This window comes from Diceros bicornis, chromosome X (assembly GCF_020826845.1).
Source record: "Diceros bicornis minor isolate mBicDic1 chromosome X, mDicBic1.mat.cur, whole genome shotgun sequence".
NCBI lineage: Eukaryota > Metazoa > Chordata > Mammalia > Perissodactyla > Rhinocerotidae > Diceros > Diceros bicornis.
Window position 1 is genome coordinate 104,651,845 of NC_080781.1, and position 9,647 is coordinate 104,661,491.

Below are 9,647 nucleotides of genomic sequence, written 5' to 3' on the forward strand. Positions count from 1 at the left end.
CCCTGCCTAGCCTGTAGAAGTAACAGAAGCCATCCAGAATGGAGTAGTAGAGCTGGGATAGATGGAGATCACAGAGCTAACAAAAATTCTCCGACAACTGTGGATGTGAATGCCTACCCTCCTGGGTCATTTTGTCACCTTTCTTCAAAACCAAACAGATCTAAAGCAGAATATGAAGGTGCTTCAAAAAATGAAAGAAAAGAACCCAGAGCAGAAGAACCACAAACTTCTCTAAGGTTGTTTAAAAACAAATCTCAAACAAAAAAACGTCAGCTTCCAGAGAAAAGTAATTCCTGTGGCTGTGAAACTCCTGATCACAGGCCAAGCGACGGTCATTCAGAAAGAACACAGGAGAGTAGAGGCAAAAGCAAAATCAGTCAAATCGATTCTGTGTCTAAGAGACCATTATTACATGGTCATGGCAAGGGGAAAAAAATCTCTCTGGATTTGATCTATTGCATCTTTTATGAGTGGCAGAGTCTGAAATGAAACAATGAGATTGTTTTTGTCATTAAGATGCCCTAAAGCAAACCTATTGGATTTTTTTCTCTTGAAACAGTGGTACTTAAATGCAAGGCTCTAGGGTTTGCTGTAAATAAAGACTATTAACTTCACAGCTAGTTACACATTTTTACATAGATAACAGCTTAGTGTGACCAAATATGGAACAAATATTTTGATAATATCTTTTCTACAAAGACAATTGTTTCTAAAAATCACCTATTTTATACATACCTAAAAAAACAATGTTTCAGTTTGCACATCATGAATCCTTTCTGAAAATGCCACAGAATGTCAACTCATATGCTAATCAGGAAAAAGTAAACATAGTTTGTTTTTTGAAAGCTTGCATTGGGTCAAGTAACCTATTTCGCCAGAATGTAAAAACAAATACTTGCATTGGGTCAAGTAACCTATTTCGCCAGAATGTAAAAACAAATACTGTAGCAGAATGTAAAAACAAATACTTATACTTAAGACTGACTATAGTTGGTTTCTATGATTGTGAAAAATTCTTTGAAATAAACATCACTTACATTTATGTATAACCTATATCCCTAAATATTTCCTTACAGTAAAACTTTTCTGATTTGCTGAAGCTGCTCAGTGAATTAGAGATAACAATATCATGTGCTCATTTGGGGAAACTAAGGAGGGCTACATGACATGAGACAGGCAATGTGTTGCTGGGAATCGTGCATAGGCTTAGGAGTCAAGAAACTTGGGGAAAAATCCAGATTGACACTAACTCACCATAGAAGACCTTGGGCAGAAAAATTTGGGGCTTGGAGATGTCATTATCCAAGGGTGTGGTGCAGAGTCCTGGAATTCCTTAGGGATGTCTTAGACATGACTGTGGTGGTTACAGGGAATGAGCGGGGAGTTCTAGACGGCCCTCTCAATTAAAATAGATCTTTCTGACTTGTTTAACATGCTGAACTTCTGTGGAAGTTTCAATTTGAAGCTAGGCTACCATGGCAAAAAAAAAAAAAAAATCACTGGATGAAATGCCCCTCCCACCAAGATCCCTTCAGGATTTACCATTTTTGACATTCTAATTCAACTGGATTTCATGCCTTTCTTTTGAATTGCAATCATTTGCGTATTGGGACTACCCGTTTCCCTGAGGCAGGTGGAATATTTTCCCCCTTATCCCTTTGAGTCAGGAGTGTGTCAGCCATCTGCGTGACAATGGGCAGTTCAGGTGCCTCTTGCTTGTACACCGTGCAGTGATTTACCTCCTACCATCTTCTTCACCACACTCATCTTTCCCTCTCTCCTTTCCTGTCACTGTGAGTGACACACCAGCTGACAGTGTTATGAATAGGAAGATTTGGGCAGAGTGACTGTCAGAAATATTTTTACCGTGTGAAAGGACATTTGTGGAATGTTATGGCATCGTTGCCTCCTGCCCCTCAGAGAATGTGGCATTGAGTATTGGGCTCTTGCCACTGTACCCAGCATACCAAAGTGAGTTCCTGGCCTCATCGTACATTGCAAAGTATTTAAATGATATCCTCACCTTATATATCCAAATGTATTTATTTTCATGTTCTTCCTTATGCCCTAACTTATATTTAACTCTTTGACTTAGATATGACTTAGCTGAAGTCCTCAGAACACTTCAGTAAATGCTATTACCAGAATTGGAACATGCCCCCTGAGTTGCAGTGAGATTTGTGCTAAAGTTCACAATGCGAATTTGATAGCTCTGAATAGGAGATATGTACTTGCTGCGTTTACTGAAATCCCTCAGTCCCCTATCATTTTCCTTAGATTTCAAAGTTATGGAATTGTCCAGTACGTTTGCTCAGAATGACCTTATATGACTCAAGTGTTATTCTGGGCATGATTCTGTTGCCAATTACCTTAGCCTACATGTTTTAATGTGATTTGGATTACCAATATAAATGAATTGACTGCAAACAATTCCTTTGTATCTTCTATTGTAATAACATTATATTTCTTTTCAGACATTTCCTTGTGTCAGATTACAATATATCATTTTGATATAAAGCAGTTTTAAGTGGACTTGATCATCTCTCAGTGCTTTAATTCTAAACATATTGAATTTTAAATTGGGGGCATGTTTTAGTGCCAAATTCATTAGCCTCTAACATCTCTTGGATCATGTTTAAAATTATTTCAAGGCTTTCCTCACCCCAAGCCAGAATAACCATGTGATAATCTGAAAAACATTTCTTCTTTTTTTGACTTACTTATTATTTGGGGGGGCAATTTATAGTTCACCATGACTTTGTGAATAACTAGGTCCCAGAAAATACATTGACATCATCTCAGACACCGATTTCCAGATAGTTTTGTCTATAGGTTAATTAGTTGGTTGTGTATGTTGTGAAATTTGAGGACTCCTACCTTTAAGAAATATTCCTCTCAGTAGCTCATTTGAAATTAGAAGGTTTTGGTCTCCATGAATAGTCTGTTGAAATGCCAATATCTCTGGATGGGTAGTATATGAATCTGTTATCTGTCATTAAGATCTTAGCACACATTTATTTATAGCAGACCTCTGATAATTACCTGAAAGGGACTGGCAAGACCAAGATTTCACATTGGCTAAGGTGGGTGGCAGATCTGCAAGATTCGATGTTGGTTTAAGTGGAGGACAAGTCTGCTTAAAGTAAATTTTGGCTAGGCAAGGGAAGCATGCTGGCATAAGACATTTGAATGTAGGCAGGGAAAAGAGAAGTGGCTGCATGCTTACACAAACTTTACCTGCTTCCCTAGTTTCCTGAAAGTCAGCCTTTATGTGTGACTTCTAGGTAAAGTTAGACTGCCTGATTGCCAGGCTGCCATCCATCCACCAGAGTAACTTGCATGACTACCTTGGTTGGGATGTTCTTTATGTGGATGGCAAAAATACAATTTTGTATTGTCTTCCTCCTTTCACAACTTCTTTAGATTTCTTCTTGCCATTTTTTGAAAATCTTTCCTTGAAAAACTTCCTGTTGCCTAGCATTTTTGGAGGTTTATCTTTTAATCAAGGCAAACCTATTAAACCTTGCCCACCAAATATTCTCTTTAAAATAGTTTTTACCTGGTTGAACCATTGGTGGGAGGGAGACTTGTAGAGGTTTCACAGCTTCTTGGAGAAAGCCCTGAAAACTCTTCTCGATACATTTTCCACACATTATTCCTCTTTCTTGGTTTACTCCTTTATTTTGATTGAATACAACCTCCTAGAACCTTCCGTGCAAGGCTATTTGAGAGAGAAAATGTTCATCGAGAGTTTCATATCTGAAAATTCCTTTATTCTGTCATTAAGTTTGGCTGGGTATAGAATTCTAGGTTGCAAATAATTTTCCCTCAAACTGTTGAAAGCACTGGTTCATTGCTTTCTAGCTTCCAGTTCTGCTGTTGAGTCAACATTGCCACTTTGATTCCATGGTGCTCTGAAATTTCACTATGATGTGCCCTTGTGTGATCTATTTTTATTCATTGTACTAGGCACTTGGTGGGCTCTTTTAGTCAGGAAACCCACGTCCTTCAGTTTTAGAAAATTTTCTTGCTTTATTTCTTGGATAATTTTCTTTTTTCCATTTCTCTATTCTTTCTTTAAATGTTATTATCCCAATGTTAGACAACCTAGATTGATCTCCAAGTCATCTCTTCTCCCTGTTTTCTTTTTATTCTAGGTTCCAGGAGGTTTTCTCCAATTTATATTCCAAAGTTTCTGTATTTTATCTTATTTTTAACTTCCAAAACCTTTTTCTTTTTTTAGAGCCAATTGTTAATGAATACTGTATATTCTCATCTCTCTGAAAGATGTCTTTTTAATGTTTTCTTCTGTTCCCTACATTGTCTCTGTTTCCTACAAGTTCACTTTTCTGTTCAATTGTTTTTATCTCTCTTTTCTTGATACCTTGTTCGTGATGGCCTGTCTATATAAAACAGTAAGAGACTAAGAAGCTGATTAGCTGTTCTTTGTATATGAATAGGCACAGTCATGTGGTACATTTTCTTCTAAGTTGAGAAGGTTGTAACTTAACTTTTTCTCTAGAGTTCTCCAAAATGTCAGTATTTTTAGGTTTTTTCTATTGGACAATTTAGTTTCCACAGAGAGAAATATTCAAATTCCTATAAGGTGTTATAAGCCTGGCTGCTGATATTCCGGGATATGGAGTGGGTGGAGACTGAAGATTGCACTATTTGATATGCGGATTTTACGTCCTCACTTTCATTGTGATAACTCACCCCAGTTCTTAGCCATATAAACTTTTTCAGCAAGAGAAAACCTCCAGTCTTCTATATGCATTGTCGAAGGGAAGTTACTCCTTGGAGTGCATGAATGAACTTAGGAGTAGGAGCTGTATACTGTCATACCAACTGCCAATCTATCTTTCTTTTTTCAGTCCTACCCACAACCCTGCCTCTAGAGGTTCTTGGTGCCTCCAAATCCTAAGACTATCTGAAGTTCTGCAGCTTGGATTGCCTTGCATTTTTTTGGCTTTTTCCCAGTTTCAGGCTTGGGTTTCAGTATTATCAACGCTGCTAAATCAGTTAACACCTGTCCATCTGCTTTCCAGCTTGCAAAACTTGTGTTGACATTTCTCTTCTGCTGTCATCTCTTCTCATGTTCTTTTTGTCCTTTTGGGTTTTATGACTTTTAAAATTCTTTGCTGTCATTTTACTGAGGTTTCAGGAGTGAGTGAAGATAAATATATTTGTTCAATCTGCCATGCTTACCTGGAGCTCCTCTTATTCATTTTTAATAGCTGTATGGTATTCTGTGGTATGTATGGACCAAAGAGTGATATACAGAATATTTAATACCTGGTAGGAAATGAGACTTAACCAATCAAAATGGGCACCAGTCATAGTAGTAAAGCATGGCCCTGAAGCCCCCTGCTACACAAGTCTTAAGTTTTTAGCTGTTAGATTGTGTGGAGCTTCAAGTTGTCCTGGGGCCAGAGTGCTAGAGGGGTGTACTTGGTATGAGCATCAAGGCAGAAACTATTAACAAGCTTTCTGAAATTATCTCAATATTTTACCAATCAGTTTACCCACATTTGTGCATGCTGGCTAAATATCAACCATGGATGTGCTATAAACTATTTAAGCAATCCTTTACTTTTTACCTTAAATTTAGATTATTTCTCATTTTCGTTGAAATTTACAATGTGTGTGTGACAAGTTGAACATACCTCTTTCTGCACCTTTGGGAATATTGATGTAGCCTTACTTTTTGTAGTAGTAGATTTCCTTCATCTGTTACCTTGAAAACAACTAATGGAAATTAAAAAATTAGTTGCTGATTTTTTTGAGATAACCTATAATTTAAGTTAATTTAACATATTCATTTTTAAAAGTAAGTTCTGAAATTTCTGTTCCAGGAACAATGAATAGACATAATTTTCCCTATTCCTCCTGCTAAAAACAAGTAAAAGCTCTGGAAATTATATATAAAACAAAATGGAGCATCACATCCTAATAGAAAGATCAGTATGCCAGGAAAATATAATGATCCTAAATGTGTATGAACCAAACAATGGAATCTTGCTCAAGCTTGATTGATAGCCTCTCCAGTGGCCTTCTAGTCTGAAGAATGAACGGAGTTAAGAAAACAACCACTATTATATTTTATTACAGGCCTATTGTATTGAGTTGCGTTAGAATGCTCAGAAAGGACCTCCAATAGATCTAGCAATGAATACAATTTTTGTGGATTTGGTTAGGTAACTGTGAAACTGTTGTCTTAATATAAAAAATACAGGTGAAGGAAAGGGTTTTGTAAAATCCTTCTGAAATATCAGCCATTCACATAACAGTTTATGGTGCCCAGCTTTTCTTGGGCAATACAGTATTTATGTTTTTTGTTTCATTTTCTATCTGGGGCTAAAAAGGCCTGGTCTTCGTCTCGGTATGATGACAGATAAAGATTTTACTCTCCAAGTGCCCCAGAACATACTCTGAATAACAACAGATGTGAAATGCATAATGACAATGGCTCAATAGCAAGCACCAAACAGTGAGGAAATTACCTTCCTTCTGTTGCTCTGAGGTACATTTACTTATATTCATCTTGTCATCCTGTGTACCAGTGCCCTCTTGTGAAAGATACTGTTATGGGTGCATACTTACACCTTTTTGCCTATTTCTTCTCAGAAAAACAAACGAAAATGTATACCAGAAAACAATTGAAGCACCTTTAGTCCATCCCTTTTTCCTTCCTCCTTTTCCTTTTTGTTTTTATTTGGTCTCCCTTTCCATTTCTTCTCCTCTTCATTCACTCTCCCTTTACCTCAAATCGTTCTCCTCCTACTTTATATTATTAAATGTATAGAAGCATGAAGTTGGTTGTGAAGGATTTGGAAACTTCCCCACCTCCAACCAAAAATACAGAGATAATGGAAAATACAGAATCATTTGGGTTTTTAGACCTTTTCAGATTCATCTCCATGACTTGAAGTTATTGGTGGACTGAGAGGAAGCAATATTATCTGGGGACAAAAATAAAGTTACTGTCTAGCTTAACTTCAAGGTTTATTACAGGTTGCTGAACCAGAACTAAAGCTGTACAACTATTTCACAGGGCAATATTTTTCTTAACTGAGTGAGCCTCACTTTCCTTGTCTGTAAAATGGAGATAATACTAATACATAATTAGCATTGATTATGAGAGAAAGGTACCAAATTGTGGGAGGACATTAAGTGCCTTAAATTTCAAGACAAGAAATGTAGACTTGATTGTTATACCATAGACAGTAATCCAACTTTTTTTTAGGAGGTTAGTTTTAAGAAAATCACTGTGATGGCAGTAGGTAGCAAGGACTGGCATCAGGAGAGACTAAAAATGGACAGATTATTTGACATGTCCAAATGATGTGTAATGAGAATCATTTCTAACATTTATTGACTGTTTACTATATGATGGGCACTGTGTTAATTCTTTTTCTGTCTTATCTCATTTAATTCCCTCAGCCACTCTATGAAGTAGGTAACATTTGTTGTCTATATTTTACAGGTGAAGAAATTGAGGCACAGAGCAATTAAGAAATTCACCTAAATTGTTACTTAGTATGAGGTCACCAAAGAAGAGCTGAGCAAGTGGCAGAGTCAGGATTTGACCCTAGACTGTCTGGCTCCAGAACTCTCATGCTTAAGCACTCTGGTACACTGTCTCTAATGTCAGTCAATAACTACCCAAAGTGCCATCTGTATTCACCCATTAGCATTACTTCAAAGAATATTTGACAATTTGAGGAATTTTTATGTAGAATAATCATTCAGTTGTCTTACATGATCTGAGTATTAAGTGTCATGGATTTGTGATTTTTTTTTTCAGAGAACTGAATTCCTATCCCCCAAACATTTTTTTAAAAAGATTGTTTACAGTGAAAATCTTACTAAAATATACTGCAAGCTTCACTGCCTTTGTAAAGAGTTTTCTTAAATATGATTGATTCAGGGTTTTTATAAATGTCAATTCTTTTACTTTGGAAACAAAACCTTTGGAAATTATTAATGTTTGGAATACGGTATGAACCTATAGTGACTACCTCAGACACATTGCTTCTTTCTTTTTTTTCCTGCTGACTCCCCAACTCAGTGATTCTCTCAATTGTTAGTTAGTGAGCTTAGGTTTCCCTTTAGCTGTAAGCCCCCAGGCCACTAGTAGGTGCTTCTTGTCTCCTTTGTGATCTGCTGTCTCTGATCACAGATGTCAGTAGGTCTTCTGTTTACTACTCTTGTTTTTTATAACATAGATCCTCTTTCCCCTCTGCTTTTCTCTCTTTCCATTGTTTTTCTGTGATCTCTCTCCTTCCCTTCCTGTTCTTCTCAGTGTTGCTGTAATGGGACTGGATTTTGCTATCCAGGCTAATCCATTAACTATTGCTTTTCCCTAGGCAAGGTGGGGGGGGTTGTGTAAAATTTTACTTCTTTTCTCTGGTTAGTGAAATAATCATTAACAACAAGACCTAGAAACTATACACTTTTACTTCTTAGCTATTTTCATGTTTTCTTACTTGGGAATTTTTGTTGGCTTTGAATAGCTGAGGTTACTAGACATGTGAATCTGGTAAACCTCAGCTCTATTTTATTTCTAGAATAGGAAGCTTAATTCAAGCATTTAACTTTGAAGAATCTAAGTTGTGTTACCTTTAAATTTAATTATATCAGTAGAAGTATAATAGCAATGTAGCTGATGTATTCCAAATATTAGTATGTTAAATAATCTAGTCTTTCAACTATTTTCCATTTTAAACATATGTAAGTTCTGAAAACTTATGTCCACAGAAAACCCTGCACATAGATATTCATAGCAGCCTTATTTGTAATTGCAAAAACTTAAAAGTAATCAAGATGTCCTTCAGTAGATGAGTGGCTAAATAAACTGTGGTACATCCAAACAACGGAATATTATTCAGTGCTAAAAAGAAATGAGCTATCAAGCCATGAAAAGACATGGAGGAACTTTAAATACATATTACTAAGTGAAAAAAGCAATCTGAAAAGGCTACATTCTGTATGATTCCAACTACATAACATTCTAGAAAAGGCAAAACTAAGGAGACAGTTAAAAGATCAGTGTTTGCCAGAGAGTGAGGAGAAAGGATGAATATGTGGAGCACAGGGGATTTTTAGGGCAGTGAAAATACACTATGATACCGTGGTGATGGATACATGTCATTATACATTTGTCCAAACCCTTAGAATGTACAACACCAAGAGTGAACCCTAATGTAAACTGTGGACTTTGAGTGATTATGACGTGTCAACGTAGGTTCATCAATTGTAAAAAATGTACCACTCTGGTGGGGGGAGGTGTTGATACTTGGGGAAGTTATGCATATGTGAGGGCAGGGAATATATGGGGAATCTTTGTACCTTCCTCTCAGTTTTGCTGTGAACCTAAAATTGCTCTAAATCAATAAAGACTTTTTTAAAAAATTGAGATATAATTGACATATTACATTGTGTAAGTTTAAGGTGTACAATGTGTTGATTTAATACATTTGTATATTGCAATATGATTACCACCTTAGTGTTAGCTAATACCTCCTTCATGACACATAATTATTATTTGTTTTGTGGTGAGAACATTTTAGATCTAGTCTCTTAGCAACTTTGAAGTTTACAATACAGTATTGCTGACTATAATCACAATGCTGTGCATTAGATCT

The 9,647-nt window shown here is 36.4% G+C and overlaps 1 long non-coding RNA gene across 1 annotated transcript in view; it reads right to left on the minus strand.

The window, feature by feature from the left end:
* Nucleotides 1–5,769, minus strand: part of LOC131401340 (uncharacterized) — a 50,598-nt gene extending 44,829 nt beyond the window's left edge. The window contains exon 1 of the long non-coding RNA XR_009217643.1: nucleotides 5,667–5,769. This is a non-coding gene — a long non-coding RNA (uncharacterized LOC131401340). The remainder of the gene's footprint in view (nucleotides 1–5,666) is intronic.
* Nucleotides 5,770–9,647: the final 3,878 nt, after the last annotated feature.